This window comes from Dermacentor andersoni, chromosome 2 (genome assembly GCF_023375885.2).
Source record: "Dermacentor andersoni chromosome 2, qqDerAnde1_hic_scaffold, whole genome shotgun sequence".
NCBI classification, from domain to species: domain Eukaryota; kingdom Metazoa; phylum Arthropoda; class Arachnida; order Ixodida; family Ixodidae; genus Dermacentor; species Dermacentor andersoni.
Genome location: NC_092815.1, coordinates 50,146,061 through 50,165,914, shown reverse-complemented (window position 1 = coordinate 50,165,914; position 19,854 = coordinate 50,146,061). Strand labels below are relative to the sequence as shown.

The window sequence follows — 19,854 nt, the reverse complement described above, 5'->3', positions numbered from 1 at the left end:
TTAACAACAAGGGCCGCAAGTCCACCGTATATTCAAAGTGGTTAGAAAGCCTCGACACGAACACTGCTTATGCGCTATGCTTAAGAATCGGCCGTAAACAAGATTAAGCTGTGTACCTCGTCCCAAAATTGGCACTCTGAGTAACCTCACCCCAACAATGGCGCCACGACTTGTGCATGCCGCCTGCTTCCTTCTCCATTCCCTTCTACCCCCGCGCAGCGCTTCTCCTTTCAGCGCTGATTGTCGCACCATTGTGCGCTAGTCGAGGGGCCGCTAATGAGGCACAGAGATCGTTAAGAAACATGAAAGCACCGAAAGTAGTCGCTTCGAGTCTCCATTGTCCAGCTGATGAGCAACACGGAGAGGGAGGAGACCCAGCACTCGACAGCGTCCGCATACAAGCCGTATGAGCGTCAAAGGTGGTGACGGCTAATAGATTGGCTGAGGGTCGGAAATTTTTTGAGGCCATTTATGTTGCATACCGCATCGCGCCGAACCTGGCAAAATAAAACTGGAAGGACATGCCTATACGTATAGCTCGCCTTCGTTTTGACTGTCCTCTCTGGCAACCTTTGTTTGTTCAACGCGACATCATTTACGTGACCCACATTGAATGCGGTTTTTTCCGGGGAGCCTACCTTCTGCGAGATACGTGCTGAAGAACTTACTTTAATGCAGCTCTCCAATAAACACAACATAAGAAAGGGAAAAAAAATACGAGAGAATTGTTTACCAATCGTCCAAAAAAATTTCGGGCCCGTCCGGGATTTGAACCCGGGACCTCTCGCACCCAAAGCGAGAATCATACCCCTAGACCAACGGGCCGACGCGAACGTGGATGTGAGTTCTCTAAGCATAGAAAACATCTGCCTGCCAGCCCACCTTTTGTTCTTTTTTTTTCTTTTCTTTCTTTTTTTTCTTTTTCGAGCTCCATTGTTATTCTGTCGCGCTAAGATCGCTGCGGAAGGCGGCCTTTTTGTATTCATAGCGCGCTCAGGTTTAAGCGCTGGATTTTTTAAGAGCTTCAATACACCGGTACAAATATAACGAAAAACGACTTTAAGGATGAACTCCACGTCATCGCTGCTTCTCTAATGCTTGGAAAAGTTGAAACACGCCTGCGACGCTATAATTTAGGTTCTCCTTTTACGATTCCAATAAATTTTATCCCAGCTGGAGAATATATTTCCGATACTTTTCACGTACTTAATCCCACCGCCGCCGTTGCGTAGCTGTAGGCAACCTTTTACTCGGTACTGTGTGTAAGTGGGGAAAATTGCTCAGGCTTGAGATCGCGGGGCCGTCTGGGGTAATCAGTGAAGTAACTGCTGATGTAGCAAGTGACTCTGAGGCCTGGGGGCACTAATAAGCTCACACAAATCCATTAATTTTAACATACTCTCAAACAAAAAATCTTTTTCTGCTTAATACGGCGTTTCACCACGAATTCTCTTGCGAACAGTATCAGATATAAAGTGTTTCATGCATTTGTAACTTGAGATTGGAGTAGAAATGAGCGTGCAAGCACTGATGTGCACGCCTATTTTTCTTCATCATGCAAAATTGTTGCTTTAAAGGGATGATTTTTGGTTGTAAGATCTAGAAAGAAAGGCGGTTTATGACGAGGTAAACATATTGTTTTAAGATTTGTTGTTTGGTCACTATACACGAAAATACATGCAGATGTAATTTATGAAGTATGCTAGACTTTCCTGTAGGCTAAATAAGCTTGCTTTTTCTCAAAGCACATGCGATGAATTTTTCCCGCTACAAAAAGATTCACAGGCAGGCGGTGGTTGATATATTGAAGAGGGTGAACACCAAATTGTCATTATTATTCTTAGTGATCCCGCTTTCTACCTTGCAGACCTAGATAACGGTACTCTTCTCATTGCAATCACTCTTACAGCGATAAATGTTACTGGCGATCCGAGAGGCATTCGTAATGTTAAAGGTTGCTTAGAAGAAGATAACAAATAGACATGTTCGCCCTATTTTATTCAAATGTGAAACAAAAATACACAGAAAGAGGTAGTAAATATAGAGAACGTATATTACGTAAGATCAACGGTTTAATAACTCATTGCGTAAGCTGCAATCTCAACTCTAGACGTGGTCTCCATCTTCGCACAAGGTAGAAATCGCCAACGCAAATCTCGCCTTCTTTCAAGCATTTTGCCCCGTTTTGATGAGGCGCATTGGGTGCACCTTAAAAAACCCCAGGTGGTCGAAAGTAATCCGTAGTCCCCCACTACGGCGTGCCTCATTATCATATCGTGCTTTTTGCACGTAACACCCACGAATTTAAGTTTTCAGTTCAACAAGCCAACCAAGCGCCAGTGTGCCAAAATTTAATCCTTTCGCCTGAGTTCCTCCTGATATACCGTGTCTTCACCTGGGGCGTAAGTTAAAATACGAGCACAGCGTACTTCCGAGTGACCAACAATGTAAAGCCCTCCTCAGGTGCTTTGCTTCGTCGTACAATGTATACTAGGAGAGAAAAATTGTCGCTCTAAAGAAAAAGTAATTGCTGCTGAGGTGCCCATTTTCGTCGCAGCAAGTGAAGTTGCCCGGTTGATGTTTTTCTTTTCTTTTTTCCTTAGCGCCCGATTTCGGCATTCTGTTTAAAGTACTTCGAAGACATTGCGCGCCTTCCAGGAAATGCGGAGGTTCCACCCTTCCTGATTTATTAGGAAGAGAATTGTAACATCTGAAGGTATAAAGCATAATTTTCGTAACTTCCAGAGTCATTATGTGGTGTGAAGGGAACATTGTGTCGCAAAACTTAAAAAACAATAAAGAAACAAATAATAGAAAATATGGGACAGATTGACTTGTATTGAGCCTTAATCGAATAAGTTGCGTAGCTGGAAAAATAGAGCGCTTCTGACACGACCCTTATATATAGCGTAACGCTTATTTTGCCGAATCATTAAACCGTGCTTCATTAGGAATGTAACATCGAAAGCAGCTTCAATCGATAGCGGTGCCTCAAAGACAAAAGTGTCAATCAATTACCCATGTTTCTGGCACACTCTGTCTCGTATCAGCGTCCTGGTAAGCTATAGGAATGAATGATGAGCACGAGGTCACGGGATCGAATCCGAGACACGGCGACTGTGCATTCCGATGGCGGCGGAATGCACCCGTGTACTTAGACTTAGGTGCACCCAGGTGGTCTAAATTTCCGGAGCGCCCCACTACGGCGTGCCTCGTAATCAGAAAGAGGTTTTGGCACGTAATTTAATAATTAATAATTTAATTTAATCGGAATGAATGTTCTGAGAAGGCTCTTAAAGAAAGTGTGCAGGACAGACGCCTGTATTTCCGCTCAATGACACTACATGATGCACCAGCTGGCCCAACAATCTACGCTTCCAAAAAAAGTGGAGTTTTACGTGCCAAAACCGCGATCTGATTATGAGGCACGCCGTAGCACGTGGCATACTACGGAAATTTGGACCACTTGCGGTTCTTTAACGTGCACCTGTGTACACGGGTGTTTTTGCATTACGTCCCGATCGAAATGCTGCCGCCGTAGCCAAGATTCGATTCCGCGACCTCGTGCTTAGCAGCCCAACATCACAGCCACTAAGCAACCACGGCGGGTCTGGCTGGGCTTTTGACAAGTTTTTGGCACTCATAATTCCGGTTCAGTGTAATGGATTCCACTTTCTCCATGCCTCCGAGCCGCACGTGGAGCTTGTCTGAGGACGAGTGGCGACACCACTGTACACGCCAAAATCACGGCCTCCGAGAATATGTGCACCGAAGTCTTGAAGGCTATGTAGGACCTGATACAGACGCTACCTTTCGTCGCATTGTTCGAGAGCGCTAAGTAAAGAATGTCTTGTTTGTTGCTTCCCCACCTATCTTGCAAGCAATATCGAGCAGGAGATTGAATACGTGTGAATATGAACGCGCCGACATATCCTCGCCCGCCACCGTGGCTTAGCGGTTCAGGTGTTGCGCTGCTGAATATGAGGTCGCGGGATCAAATCCCGGCCGCGGCGGCAGCATATCGACGAGGGCGAAATTCAAAAATGCCCGTGTCCCGTGCATTGGGAGCACGTTAAAGATGCCCTGGTGACAGAGCTGATCCGGAGTCCCCCACTATGGCGTGTTTTGAAACCAAATCGTGCTTTTGGCACGTATAACGCGAAAATTAAATGTTGTCCTCCTGCGAATATCTGCCTGGCGCGCTCATTTGCATTTTTTCCGCAAAGCTTGTATCAACTGGTAGTATGAGTGCTTAGTTACCAATAAGTATATATACTCTAATGCGGCTGCTAAAGATTGATGCCTTGTGGCGCGTGCACAAAACTGTAGAATGTAGAAAACCTTCACTAAAAAGCAAAGACAAGAAAAACCAAAAAATGCTGCGCTGGGCCCGTCCGGCATTTGAACCCGGGACCTCCCGCACCCAAAGCGAGAATCATACCCCTAGACCAACGGGCCATTGAATCGCGCAGCGCATGTCTTTACAGTAGAAAGAACAGCTGCATTAGGAGAACGACTTTATCATTTCCGGCGTGCTTATTGTTATTCAACAGCTGTGTGTGTGTGTCGCGTGGCGCGCAGACCGTTGGCATTCAGAATGCGTCTCGGCCTGAGCGCTCGTATCACGGTGTTCGTGCGCCTTACAAATAGCTTCAGGGTAACGTCGAAGCAGGCATTACAGCATGTCTGCAGGAATAAGTGTTTTCAAAATTTACAAGTTCATGCAGCGTTAGGCTGCAGCTCTACTGAGTGCGATAAATTCTTGTAGCAGTTCGAGAAGAAAAATTGAGCAAGCGGGATTCGAGGATTGCTTCGAAGGAAAATATTGCGCTGCCCGCATTGCTTCGCTGTGTTCAAACACTAAATAGGGAAATCTCTTTTAACGTAGAACCTGCGTGCTGAAAATTCATTTTCTATCCCTTTCATTTAAATTATCACAAATACTAGAACATTTATATACTTTATTGTTCAACAGCTGAGGGAAAGGGGCATTACTGACGGTAACCCTCCGCGATAGGTATTTCAAAACAAGCGCCCGCTACGAAATGATTACAATATAGGCATATCTCGGACAGATATCCCCTGAACGATATCTAATGAAGTCATGTTTGAAGTGGAGCATCTGTCTTCATTCATGCACTTGCACAATGTGATGGCTGATACCGTGCATTCTTGCTGCCACTTACCTGCTTATGGAAGCAGTTTACCCTGATGTGACTGAACTGGTTTATATCAGACTTGTACGTAATTAATTACATGTAATAAATTAATTGTAATTAATTATGTGTATATGTGTCTATCGTGTCTTTTTCAATTTACCGACTGCTTTGGTTACACAGTAACGCTCAATGTAATTCAAGTACATTTTCTTAGAGTAACTATTTACAAGCAACCAATTACATTTTTGAGCGAAACAAGCTATAACAGGAAATACAGCCTTGAGTACTCAAATTTGGCTGTAATTAGAGCACCCAAAGGGATGAAAACATGCGTATGAGTTACCGCCTTCTTACAAATCAACGCGCTTCATCTGTGCTTGAATCACCTGAAGACGACAGGCCTGCAGATTTGCAGATCTCTCTTGGGAAGTCCAACTTCTTAGCTCCCGCCCACCTCCTCAGTTTTCTCTAATAAATAAATTTCTCCCCCTCTCTCTTCTGGGAGTGCTTTTAAACGGCCTTCATAGGCGCTGAGAGCTGCTGCTTAATTTTTCTCCGCTTAGTGTACTCTCTGACTTCTCTGGTGAAGACAGCCTTTTTGGGGCACTTAAGTACATATTGACACGTGTACTTGTCTTTATCGGGCGACACGTTTTGCCGCCTAACAAATGTTATCACACAGCGCGGGACGCGCCTGCATCTATCCGAACTTTCTAAAAAGTTATCGATGCTTCTATCCGCTGTCTGTTGTCGCCGAACCTTGTGTTATCTGATTTCATCGCTTGACACGAATGGTGTAGAACTTTGTAGAAGGCATGCGGGTCTCAACGATTAGTCTGGAACATTCGATGACTGCTGTATAAAAGCCGACGCGCTTGACCCGCTGATCAGATTTTTGACGATCGCCGAGCGTGGTCGCCACTATCGTTGTGCTATAAGTGTAGCCTGTTTTGTGGGCACAGGTTCGCCCAATAAAAGTTAGTTTTGTCGTTCACAGTATTGCTGCTGTGTTATTCAACGTCACCACCACGTGACAATATGTTTCTGTATGTTTTATATGCAAGTGATTCATATAGCCTTCTTTCGCTATTTTCATACATAACAGTACTATTAGGGCTAATAATTTGCAGCTTTATAATAAATTATATAACATATTTGGTCATCCCATATCTTCAAGGAACGGGAACGTTCACTGGAGTTCGTTTCAATTATTCGTTTAGGTCTAAATTGCTAACGAGTGGAGGACGCCAGTTGGCATCCCACCAGGTGTTGGCTGACAATTTGAAACAGCGTTCCTACGGCTCGATAGCGAAGGCCACTTTGGACATTCACGCCAGGGAATCACCTATGTATGATTTTTTTTCACTTTTCCACTGGGCTTGTCAGGACTGCCTTCAGCTTGCCCGAATAACAATAAAGCGCTACGCTTCGTAGTGTACCCAGACCCGAGCATCCCGGCATTAAGTAACGAATATCGTTTAAATATTCGTACGTTATTACGCAGCCCTTGGCTGCAGCACGCATGGAGCGAGCTTTAAGTGTTGCTTCAAATGTTTCCCAAGAAAACTAGTAAAAAGAAAAAAGAAACTTTTGAAAATAAATTTTTAGTGGCGATAAACAACGTGCGAAAGACTGCAGAGGACGCATTGAAAGGCCCAGGCCAGCTCGTTATAATTGCTGCTGCATGTTTAAAATAATAATAATTGCAGGGAGGACAGTAACGCTTAAGTAATCGATCCCTGTTTACCGAGGCATCGAACCGGAACTGAATCGAAAGCCGAAAATGGCAAAAACAGTTATTTTTGCTGGAACCGGAACCGAACCGGACCACCACCGTTTTTTTTCACTACGGAGTGAAACCGAAAAGCAAAAATAATGGTTTTCGAATCAGGCTGGCTGCTTTTTCTAGGGCTCTTAAACCATGCATTATCTGCATTTGTGGCTCAACGATGGTTTTGCATAGTTTAGTTGTGCATATGTAAGTGCGAACCATCTTCCCCTGATTTTAGAAGTAACCACACCATTAGTACGGTTTTCTACGAATCGCATCGGGAGGCAGACATGTTAGTAGCCTACTAGTAAGCGTTGGAAATTGATGATCGTCAAATAGTTTTCCGTTAGTTGGAAACCTATAGTATATGACCGTTGAAATACGGAAGCCCTTCCTAGCTGGATTTCGATCGCACAATTTAAAGTACGTGTAATGGAAATGCCACTGCTTTTGACATGTGCTTCCTCAACTTTAATTAAATCGAAGCTTTCTTTTCCTACTATTGGATCGGCTGAAATTTTCCTTTACCGACAATTATAGCATAAGAAGGTTTTGCGAAACAATTCTCTCTCAGAATTCGGAGTTAACACCGGCTTAGATTGAAGGCTGTGAACGTACCATTCGGACAAGCACGCGTATGTAGTCTCACTCTACTGTGTATCCTCATCCTCCCTCCTCCCACCGCTAGTTCTTTTATCCTGTTTCCATTTATTCTACAGAGAAGAGTAGCTGGTTAGAGGGCTCTCTGCGTTTCCTCAATAAATCTCACTAAAGCTTCACTTTATAAACACTCCATCACTGGTGTTGGATCTGCTTAATTCTCTTTAACTACTTACTACGATAACATGAAGAATAGCATGCGTAATCTTTCCGTGCAGCTCGGTATCTGCAGAGTCGAGTTTTTTTACAAAATAATTGTATGTTTTTTCTTACGTAATTATTCTTTTGTTATGCAAATAAACTTCAACTGGCTCGAACCTGTTTGAACTGCTATTATTTCTCTCCGGAGTTGAATCGCAATTGAACTGTTTTCGCAGGACCGGAACAAAAACGGGAACAAAAAGAAAGTGTTGGTTTGACGCGCTGCTTTTTTAGTAATTGTTCAATTACTTTCGTCTGGCCGTAATTGGTAACTGTATCCTAATAAATATTTCAAGGTATTTGTTATTGTAATCAGTTGCTTTCTTCTTTAACATGTGCAAGTCTGATTTATTGTTAACACTTTTTGAATGCAGGTGGTCCCACTTGATGCTAAATACCTACACAGCTTTAGATGGAAAGTGCAAGTATAACTCATTATAGATTCGTAGAATATATGTATTTCTTCGGGGTGCTTAAATAGTTATAACAAGCAATTATTGTGTCTACAAGATAACTAATATCAATGTATGATTAGCGCTTCAAATGTGGCAGTGCGCCGTCGGATATGCGGAAATTAAGCTTTCTGATGAACTATATAGGCTTCCCGCGAAAACCTTTCTTACATTCTTTCTATCTTAATATTTTTTTTTTTCGTTTGGAGTGGGGAGGGTGTGATGTGTAATAAGGTTGCCCTTTTAATATGTGTTTCCGAAGCAATGAGCTCAAAAACTTGATTACTAACCAACTGGCTTCAACTGGCTAAAGCCGATGCATAAATAACGCCTGCGTCGTTATTCGCTGTAAACACTTCCGATTTATCAGGATACCCTTACCATTTAGGCTTTGACGTGAACATGGCAAGCGTAGGCTTCAAAAGAAACTCGCATTTTAGAAGAAATGATTATCGCGCTAAGTTGCTTTGATCATGAAACGCATCTGCTGTTGAGCGCATGACGTCGCCACTTCATGCGTGCAAGTATTCACGTGTTTATCTAAAAGTCATTCTTTAACAGCGAGCGTACGTATTCATTGGCTGCTACGTTTAGATACTTTTTAGTCGACTCCAAACAAATGTACTTTAAAGGGCTCCTAAGGCACTCGGGAGCTAGAAGGCAAGCAAGAGGTTTCTCTACTCTCGCCTTCGCTACCATTCTCAGTATAGTTCTCTCTTTTTGCCGCGTACTTCTAATGGAGGCGCGCGTACCGAAGGCAGTCCTTTTTGTTCTATTACACCATGAACTTTCGCTAATGAAGACTTCGCGCTTTATTTCAACTACATGCTAGCTGCCTGCGTACGCGCAGTACAAAACACGCTACACGACGTGAAATTAATTGAAAACGCACAACTAGAAAGTGAGACGACGAGAAAGCGCGGCCGCATGACTCAAGGCATGCTAGGAGACCGACTGCAGCTGATGTTCCTCGTATATGGGCCAATCGACAACTTTTACCCACGTGACGTCACGTGCGTGACCTTGGTGGTTTCACGACGTGCGAAGAAAAGATCGAAAAAGTCTGTACTCGCGGTCAACTTGCTGTGGCTATGAAGGGAAACTACGGGTACGTGGCTGCTGCATATATGTTACCACGCCAAGTGGTCCGGCACCATTGACAGCGCTTTTGGTTGCTCGGAACAGACGCTGAACCGACGCAGCTTCCACGTGTGACGGTTTCGCGTTTGTCCCGATGCGGAAGGGAAAAGACGCAAAATAAGTAAACTTTTATACTCAGCGGCATGTCTTATTTAACTGTTGCTAATAAGGTGTTTATGCTTTCTCTTCCTCAGCTTAACCTAACGTGGATTAAAACGTGGGACTCTTTTCAGAAGCGCTCTCACTTGTGCGAGCTTTGCCTCCGTAGCTTTCCCTTCATAGCCACAGAAAGTTGTCCGCGAGTATAAATAGCACGATTCTTCTTTGAATTAAAAAATAAGTGGTTTAACGACACTTTAAAGCGTTGTGCGTTTCGAAAGACTAGTTGGGCCCGTCCGGGATTTGAACCCAGGACCTCTCGCACCCAAAGCGAGAATCATACCCCTAGACCAACGGGCCTGTTGCCTCACGCGTATCTTTTAGTAGTACAAGCAACACTTCAATAAAGAGAGCAGGTCTTTTCTTTTTTATCTAAAGGCAGAGTTTATTGTTATTCAATAGTGCGCAGCGTGAAGCAAGACTGTCTTTTGGTATTCTCAGTGATGCTCCGGCTTAAAGGTCCGTTTTGCCAATTCTCTATTTATATATCTCAAACGCGGTGGGAAAGAAGCGAACGTTACAACCGCCCTATTCAGGATGGTTGACTTTATGTATGACTTCTCAGTCAGACCTGAAAAGCCTTTAAGTACCTTAAGTACTTAAGGTTCTTAAACTATTTTGAAAATATCGAGAGCGGAAAGAAAGCGTAATAATTTTTTTGAGTAATAACTAAGTCGAATATTACAAAAGCGAATTCTAGGGCTTAATGGGCGGCACACATTCTGCGCTTAGGTTCTATAACTAGTTGTTAGAGAGAACTTTACAGCATTGAAATTTCATTTCCTAAACACCATCAGCTAACTCATTATCGCGTCGATAAAAATGACCCGTCTTCGAAAAAAGTAAGGCTCTGTCAGCTCAAAAAGTTACATACTACAAGCCTAACACGAATGGCATGTTGAGCACATTGTCCCAAATAACTGCATCTCGGTAATATGTTTAGCATGCTTCTCTCGAAGGACTACAGTTATTGCTCTCGTAGGAACACACGCATTACAGACGAGAATTGACTGTTGCATGCTGCATTGCCACGCTGTGTACTTCTTAACATCGTAATTAGATGTGTATCAGCGTGTGAAAAAGGTGCTATTGAGCTTGAGTTTTCCTTCTTTTATTGCTTAACGCTTACAGCAGACCATCCTTTAAAAATATATAATTGCAAAGCAGCCGCATGCCTGTTGTCGAGATCACATTATTTATTTGCTTCAGTACTAGTACCACAACCTTGTATTTGGAGGCTTGTCACCATGCACACTAAGAAAAGTTACTCTCGAGGGTGCATTGGATCTGAAAACACCCTTTTTGCGTCCTTACTTTCTCGGAACATTTCGAAAACGGGTGCATTTGTTAGCAGTACACCATTAGTGCTTTCAATAATTTATGGGTGCCAAAAGGTCGTTTTGTGTAAAACATTCAATTTGCAGCATTTACTGGCGCTCGGTAACTCCAACATTTAGAGCAACTAAAAAGCCATAAGTACGTGCCTATTTCACTGCAGTTTGCGCCAAATGATTGTTTGAGCACGTCATATGGTCTCAGTAGGCTATGGATTTCAACCTGCTACTTCGCGTACGTGGCGTCTCCGATGGTAAAGTGGAAATGCACAATTTGCTCATTTATTTCCCATGCTGCCTTTTGCTTTCTACCACTGGCTTCGTTAAGTTGTTTTAGCTCAGTGTTGTTTTATAGATCAGCTGCCAATCGTTAGGGAATCATAGCGCATCAGCCAATCGTATATAGTTCTTCAGGCGCATGTTCTTTCTGGTGTGTCATTGGGGCCGGTGCTATATTATGCGCAGTACGTCTTGCGCTATTTCATGCAGTATTGGTTGAAATAAACATTCACAGGTGCGCGCGGAGCGATCTTCTACCAATAAGAACGCAGCATTCACTGTGCAGGTTGCACGTCCCGGTCGTAAAGTGGAAACACACTAGTTCATTAGCTTCTCTATACTTGCTGCCTTTCACATCTTAGCGCTAGCTCCACTTGAATTCTTTCACCTTCGTGCTGATTCATAGAGAGGCTGAAACACTGCAGAGCGTGACCTCAGCCCATCAGAGCAGCTAGAGGCGCTACCGCATTAATAAGGTGTTGTACTATATTTCTTGGAGGTGTGTCAGGGGATTGGTCGAAAGCTAACGCTTCCGTTTGGCAACCTGTAGATACGCAGTTTAAATCCAGGTTCGCTGTTTTCTTTTGTTCGCTTTTTTTATTTGTAAACATCTCGGAAAACACTTCAGGATTACTACTTCGACGGACGTCCTAAACACTAGGCTGGAGATAAAATTAAAAAAAATATATAGCTCAGTAAAAATAAAACGAAGTACACATTTCGGCAAAGCACACATATCGGGAAATGGTGCTATTCCAATAAATCACCCTTTCAAATTGGTGTATTAGTTCGCCTAAACAGCGTTTTCTATGACTGTAAAGGGGCTAAGTTTACAGACGCGAGAAAAACACCCTTAAGGGTGCAAATTTCCATAGTGTGTAGCATTGCTTTGCAAATATAATTTGTGATTACGACAATTTACTGGTCTGGCACTACGAAATCATAGCTAACAATTTGAAGAACAGCTACGCCCATGCAAAGTTCACTCATATAATTAAAAATAAAATAAACGCACGCACTCTTACTTGGGAGAAACGTTCCTGTTAACATATCTTTCGTTTTTTTGTTCGCACAATTTCATATTAGAAAGGATTTTGTTATCTGGACTACAACTTTTGTCAAAATTTAAAAAAAGAAACTGCACATCGGGCCCGTCCGGGATTTGAACCCGGGACCTCTCGCACCCAAAGCGAGAATCATACCCCTAGACCAACGGGCCGCTGAACGACCCCTCACATGTCTTTGCAGTCGAAGGAACACCTACATTAGGAGAACGGCTTTATCATTTCTGGCCTGCTCATTGTTATTCAACAGCTGTGTGTGTGTGTCGCGCGGCGCGCAGACCGTTGGCATTCAGAATGCGTCTCGGCCTGAGCGCTGGTATCACGGTGTTCGTGCGCCTTACAAAAAGCTTCAGGGTAACGTTGAAGCAGGCGTTACAGCATGTCTGCAGGAATAGCTGTTTGCAAATTTTATAATGTCCATGCCGAGTTCAGCTGCAGCTCTACTGAGTGCGATAAATTCTTGTAGCAGTTTAAGAAAAATTTAGGAAGCGGGAATCGAGGATTGCTTCGAAGGAAAATGTTGCGCTGCCCGCATTGTTTCGCTGTGCTCAAACACTAAATATAGGGGACTCTCTTTTAACGCAGAAGCTGCATACTGAAATCTTATATTCAATCCCCCAAGAAAACGTCTTTCATTTATATTATCTAAAATACTAGAACATTTATGTACTTTGATGTTCAACAGCTCAGGGAAAGGGGCATTACTGACGGTAACCCTCCGCGATAGGTATTTAAAAACACGTGTCCGATACAAAAAGATTACGTTATATATGCGCATCTCGGACAGATATCTCCTGAATGATGTATAATTAATTAATTAATTAATTAATTACGAGGTTTTACGTGGCAAAACCACTTTCTGATTATCAGGCACGCCGTAGTGGAGGACTCCGGAAATTTCGACCACCTGGGGTTCTTTAACGTGCACCTAAATCTAAGTACACGGCTGTTTTCGCCCCCATCGAAAGCGGCCGCCGTGGCCGGGATTCGATCCCGCGACCTCGTGCTCAGCAGCCCAAAACCACAGCGACTGAGCAACCACGACGGGTGAATGATGTATAATGAAGTCACGTTTTAAGTGGAGCATCTGTCTTCATTGATGCACTTGCGCACTGTGATGTCTCATATACCTTGCATTCTGGCTGCTACTTACCTGCTTATGCAAGCAGTTTACTCCGAAGTGACTGAACTGGTTTACATCACACTTGTACGTAACGAATTACATGTGATAACTTAATTGTAATGAGTTATGTGTATATGTGTTCTATCGTATATTCTTCAATTGACCGATTACTTTGTTTACGCAGTAACACTCACTGTAATTCAAGTACATTTTCTTTAGAGTAACCAATTACAAGCAAGCAATCACATTTTTGAGCGAAACAAGCTATAACAGGGAATACAGCATTGAGTACTTTAATTTGTCTCTAATTGGAGCACCCGAAGGGATGAAAACATGCGCATGACTTACCTCCTTCTTACAAATCAACGTCCTTCAGCTGTGCTTGAATCACCTGAAGATGACAGGCCTGTAGATTTGCACACCTCTCTTGGGAAGTCCGACTTCTTAGCTCCCCCCCCGTCCCCCTTTTCTAATGAATAAAATTTTATCTCTCTCTCTCTCTCTCTCACTCACTCTCTCTCTCCTGGAGGCGCTTTTAAACGGCCTTCATACGCGCTGAGAGCTGCTGCCTAATTTTTCTCCGCGTATAGTGCACTCTGACTTCTCTGATGAAGACAGACATATTGGGGCAGTTAAACGCATGTTTCTATATGCTTTATATACAAGTGATTTATATAGACTTCTTTTGCTATTTTAATACATAACAGTACCTTTAGGGCTAATAACTTGCAGTTTTATAATAAATTATGTAACATATTTGGTCATCCCATATCTTCAAGGAACGTGAACGTTCACTGGAGTTCGTTCCAATTATTCGTTTTGGTCTAAATTGCTAACGAGTGGAGAACGCCAGTTGGCGGCCCACTGGATATTGGCCGACAATTTGAAACTGCGTTTGTGCGGCTCAACAGCGAAGGCCACTTTGGACATTCATGCCAGGGAATCACCTATGTATATTTTTTTTCAGTTTTTCCCTTGCCCCTATCAGGAGTGCCTTCACTTATGGCCCGAATAACGATAAAGCGCTAGGCTTTGTAGTACACATAGACCCGAACATCGCGTTAGTGAGTAACGAAAATCGTTTAACTATTCGTACATCATAACGCAGCCCTTGGCTGCAGCGCCCACATCGAGCTAGTTTTCAGTGTCGCTTCATAAGTGTTCCAAAGAAAACTAGGGGAACAAAAAGCAAAGTTTGAAAATTTTATTGGGGATAAACAACGTGCGAAGGATGGCGGAGGACCCATTGAAAGGCCCAGGCCAGCTCGTTCTATTTCCTGCTGCATGTTTAAAATAATAATAATTGCAGGGAGGACAGTAACGCTTAAGTAATCGATTACTATTTACAGAAGTATCGAACCGGAACTGAATCGAAAGCCGAAAATGGCAAAAACCGTTATTTTTGCTGGAACCGGCACTTAACCGGAGCGCCACCATTTCTTTCACTACGGAGTGAAACCGAAAAACAAAAATAACAGTTTCTGAGTCAGGCTGGCTGCTTTTTCTAGAATTCTTAAACCATGCATTATCGGCACTTGTAGCTCAACTATGTTTGTGCATAGTTGAGTTGTGCATATGTGAGTGCGCATCATGTTCCCCTGAATTTAGAATTAGCAACACCATTAGTACGGTTTTCTACGTATCGCGTCGGGGGACAGACATGTGGGCGCTGCAGCCCTTGGCTGCAGCGCCCACATCGAGCTAGTTTTCAGTGTCGCTTCATAAGTGTTCCAAAGAAAACTCGGAAAAAGAAAAAACAAAGCAAAGTTTCAAAATATTATTGGGGATAAACAACGTGCGAAGGACGGCGGAGGACCCATAGAAAGGCCCAGGCCAGCTCGTTCCATTTGCTGCTGCATGTTTAAAATGATAATAATTTCAGGCAGGACAGTAAGGCTTAAGTAACCGAATGTTTTTTATCGAGGTATCGAACCGGAACTGAATCGAAAGCGGAAAAGGGGGAAAGCCGTTATTTTTGCTGGAACCGGAACTGAACCGGAGCACCACCATTTCTTTCTCTACGGAGTGAAACCGAAAAGCAAAAATAATGGTTTTAGATTCAGGCTGCCTGCTTTTTCTAGAACTTTCAAACCATGCATTCTCTACACTTGTGGCTCAACAATGCTTTTGCGTAGTCGAGTTGTGCATATGTAAGTGGGCACCATCTTCCCCTGATTTAAGAATTAGCAACACTATTAGTACGCTTTTCTACGTTTCGTGTCGTGGGGCAGACATGTTAATAGCGTACTAGTAAGCGTTTGAAATTGATGATCGACAAATAGTTTTCCGTTAGTTGGAAACCTACAGTATATGACCGTTGAAATAAGTAAGCACTTCCTAGCTGGACAATGGCTTTCATTCGCACAATTTGAAGTAGGTGCAATGACAATGAGGCTACTTCTGACATGGGCTTCCTCAACTTTAAATAAATCGAAGCTTTCTTTTCCTACTATTGGATCGGCTGAAATTTTCCATTGCCAACAATAATAGCATAGGAAGTTTTCGCGAAACAAGCCTCTCTCAGAACTTTGAGTTAACACCGGCTTATAGATTCAAGGCTGTGAACGTGCCATTTGGACAAGCACGCGTATATAATCTCATTCTACTGTGTATCCTCATCCTCGCTCCTCACACCGCCAGCTCTTTTATCTTTCATATTTAAAACAGCGCCAGAAAAACAAGGACAAGGGTGGACACAGGACGAGCGCTGAATGACCCGACGAATGAATGATCCGTACCAACTAGCTTTGAAGTTGAAGTTGAAGTTTATTTCTTTCTTCATTACAGAAAGAAGAAACAAGAGCTAAAGGCCACATGGCCTGACAGGGGCCTCCCCTTCGAAACCTCTCCAGCGCTCGTCCTGTGTCCTCCCTTGTCAGTGTTTTTTTTTTTTTTGCGCTGTTTTAAATATGAATGATCCGTACCAACTAGCTCGCACCCAAATCCTTCTGAGTCATCTTTTATCTTGTTTCCCTTCCCTCTGCACAGAAAGGTAGCTGGTTAGAGGACTCTCTGCGTTTCCTCAATAAATTCTTGGCTATCTCACTAAAGCTTCACTTTTTATACATTCCAACACTGGTGTTGGATCTACTTAGTTCTCTTTAACTACTAACTACGATAGCATGAAGAATAGCAGGCGTAATCTTTCCGTGCTGCTTGGTATCTACAGAGTCGAGCTTGTTTACAAAATAATTGTATGCTTTTCCTTACGTAATTATTCTTTGGTTATGCAAATAAACTTCAACTGGCTCGAACCCGTTTGAACTGATATTATTTCTCTCCGGAGTTCAATCGCGATTGAACTGTTTCCGCAGGACTGGAACGAAAACTGGAACAAAAAGAACGTTTCGGTTTGGCGCACTGTTCTTTAGTAATTGTTGAATTACTTTCGTGGGGCCGTAATATGTAACTGTAGTCTAATAAATTTTGCAAGGTAATTGTAATTTTAATCAGTTACTTTCTTCTTCAACAGGTGCAAGTATGGTTTATTGTTAGCATTTCTTGAATGCAGGTGATCCCACTTAATGCTAAATGCGTACACAGCTTTAGATGCGAAAGTGCAAGTATAACCGATTATAGATTCGTAGAATACACGTATTTCTTCGCGGTGATTAAATAGTTATAACAAACAATTATTGTGTCTACGAAACAACTATTATCAATGTATGTTTAACGTTTAAAGTGTGGCAGTGTGCACTTCTATATGCGGAAATGAACCTTTCTGATGAACGAGGCTTCCCGCGAAAACTTTTCTTACATTCTTTCTATCTTAATATGTTTTTCGTTCGGAGTGCGAGGGTCTGAGGTGCAACAAGGCTGCCTTTTTAATATGCGTTTCTGAAGGAATGAGCTCAAGATCTTTATTAGTGACCAATTTTTCAACTAGCTAACGCGGACGCTTAAAAAGCGCCGGCGTCGTTATTTGCTGTAAACACTTCCGATTTAACAGAATTCCTTCACCGTTTAGGCTCTCACGTCAATATGGCAAGCCTGCGCTTCGAAATAAACCAACATTTTAGAAGAAATTGTTATCGCGCTAAGTTGCTTGGATCATGAAACGTATCTGCTGTTCGTATGCGCGCATGACGTCACCACTTCATGCGTGCAAGCATTCACGTGTTCATTTAAAAGTCATTCTTTAACAACGACTGTACGTGTTCATTGGTTGCTACGTTTCATTCATTGGCTGCTACTTTAAAGGGCTCTTAAGGCATTCGGGAGTTTGCAGCAAGCAAGAGGCTTCTCTGCTCTCGTCATCGCTGCCATTCTCAGTAGTTGTCTCTTTTTGCTGCGTACTTCTTATGGATACACGTGGGCACTGCCGTTAGCACCGAAAGCACTCCTTTTCGTTCTATTACACCATGAACTTTCGCTCACGAGGACTTCGCGCTTTATTTCAACTACATGATCTTTGCCTGCGTACGCGCATTACAAAACACGGTACACGACGTGAAATTAATTGAACGCGCACAACTAAAGCGAGACAACGTGAAAGCGCGAGTGCGTGATTGTGTGGCCATCAAGGCATGCTAGGAGACCGACTGCAGTTGATGTTCCTCGGACATGGACCAATGGACAGATTTTACCCAGATGACGTCACGTGTGTGACCTTGGTAGTGTCCCGACGTGCGAAGAAAAGATCGGAAAAGTCTGTACTCGCGGTCGGCTTTCTGTGGCTATGAAGGGAAACCTACGGGCGCGTGGCTGCTGCACATGTGTTACCACGCCAAGTGGTCCGGCACCATTGGCAGCGCTTTTGGTTGCTCGGAACAGACGCTGAATAGACGCAGCTTCCACGTGCGACAGTATCGCGTTTTTCCTGAGGCGAAAGAGAAAGGCCGCAAAACAAGTAAACTTTTACACTCAGTAGTGTTTTATGTCTTATTTAACTGTTGCTGACAAGGTGTTTATGTTTTCTCTTCCTCAGCTTCACCTAACGTGGTAAAACGCATGATTCCTTCTAGAAGCGATCTCACTCGTGCGAGCTTTGCCTCCGTAGCTTTCCCTTCATAGCCACAGAAAGTTGTCCACGAGTATAAATAGAAGCGCATGATTGTTCTTTGAGTTACAAACTGAGCTGGTTTAATAACACTTTAAAAAGTGGTGCGGTTCAAAAGACTAGCTGGGCCCGTCCGGGATTTGAACCCGGGACCTCTCGCACCCAAAGCGAGAATCATACCCCTAGACCAACGAGCCTGTTGCCTCACTCGCATTTTTTAGCAGTACAAGCAACACTTCAATAAAGAGAGCAGGTTTCTCTTTTTTATCTAAAGGCAGAGGTTATTGTTATTCAATAGTGCGCAGCGTGAAGCAAGACGGCCTCTTGGTATTCTCAGCGATGCTGCGGCTTACAGGTTCGTTTTGCGAATTCTTCATTTATATATGTCAAACGCGGTGGGAAAGAAGCGAACCTTACAACCGGGCTGTTCAGGGCGGTTGACCTTTATGTATGACTTCTCAATGAGACCTGAAAAACCTTCAAGTACCTAAAGTACTTAAGGTTCTTAAAGTATTGGGAAAAATATCGAGAGCGGGAAAAGATGGCGTAATATTTTTTTCGAGTATTAACGAAGTCGAATATTACGAAAGCTCAATGTATGTCTTAACATTGCGATTAAATCTGTGTCAGCGTGTGAAAAAGTTGCTATTGAGGTTGAGTTATCTTTTTTTGATTGCTTAACGTCTGGGGGAGTCCATTTAAAAAAGAATAATAGCAAAGCAGCCGGATGCCTCTTGTCGATAGCACATTATTCATTTGCTTCAGTACCAGCACCACAACCTTGTATTTGCTTGTCACTACACACACGCAGAAAAGTTACCCTCTCGAGGGTGCATTGGAAGTGAAACCACCCTTTTTGCATCCTTACTTTCTCTGAATATTTCGAAAACTGGAGCATTTCTTAGCAGAACACCCTTATTGCATTCAATAATTTATGGGTAGTATAAGGGTGCTTTGTGTAAAACATTCAATTTGCAGAATTTAATGGTGCTCGGTAACTTTAACATTTAAAGCAAGTAGAAAGCCATAAGTACGTGCCTATTTCCCAGCAGTTGGCGCCAAATTATTGTTCGAGCACGTCATATGCTCACAGTAGGCTATGGATAGGAACCTGCTACTTTGGTTACATTGCGTCTCCGCTGGTGAAGTGGAAAGGCACAGCTTTCTCATTTATTTCCCATGCTGCCTTTCGCTTTCTTCCACTGGCTTCGTTTTAAGTTGTTTCAGCTCGATGTTGTTTTATAGATCAGCTGCCAATCATTAGCGAATCATAGCGCGTCAGCCAATTGTATATAGTTCTTCAGGCGCACGTTCTTTCTGGTGTATCATCGGGGCCGGTGCAATATTATGCTCAGTAAGTCTTCCGCTATTTCATGCAGTATTGGTTGAAATAAACATTCACAGGTGCGCGAGGAGCGATCTTCTACCAATAAGAACGCAGGATTTACTGTGCAGGTTGCACCCCCCGGTCGTAAAGTGGAAACACACTAGTTCGTCCTCTTCTCTCATTGCT

At 43.2% G+C, this 19,854-nt stretch overlaps 1 protein-coding gene and 5 non-coding genes across 6 annotated transcripts in view; 1 reads left to right on the top strand and 5 right to left on the bottom strand.

Annotated features, from left to right (window-relative positions):
- The window catches only part of LOC126542330 (uncharacterized), a 69,443-nt gene that overhangs the window by 36,180 nt on the left and 13,409 nt on the right, over positions 1 to 19,854 (top strand). The window lies entirely within an intron of this gene.
- Positions 754 to 825, bottom strand: TRNAP-UGG (transfer RNA proline (anticodon UGG)). Its single transcript has one exon. It is a non-coding gene; the product is annotated as a tRNA-Pro (tRNA).
- On the bottom strand, positions 4,387 to 4,458 carry TRNAP-UGG (transfer RNA proline (anticodon UGG)). The gene has a single exon. It is a non-coding gene; the product is annotated as a tRNA-Pro (tRNA).
- On the bottom strand, positions 9,771 to 9,842 carry TRNAP-UGG (transfer RNA proline (anticodon UGG)). The gene has a single exon. It is a non-coding gene; the product is annotated as a tRNA-Pro (tRNA).
- Positions 12,303 to 12,374, bottom strand: TRNAP-UGG (transfer RNA proline (anticodon UGG)). Its single transcript has one exon. It is a non-coding gene; the product is annotated as a tRNA-Pro (tRNA).
- Positions 18,467 to 18,538, bottom strand: TRNAP-UGG (transfer RNA proline (anticodon UGG)). Its single transcript has one exon. It is a non-coding gene; the product is annotated as a tRNA-Pro (tRNA).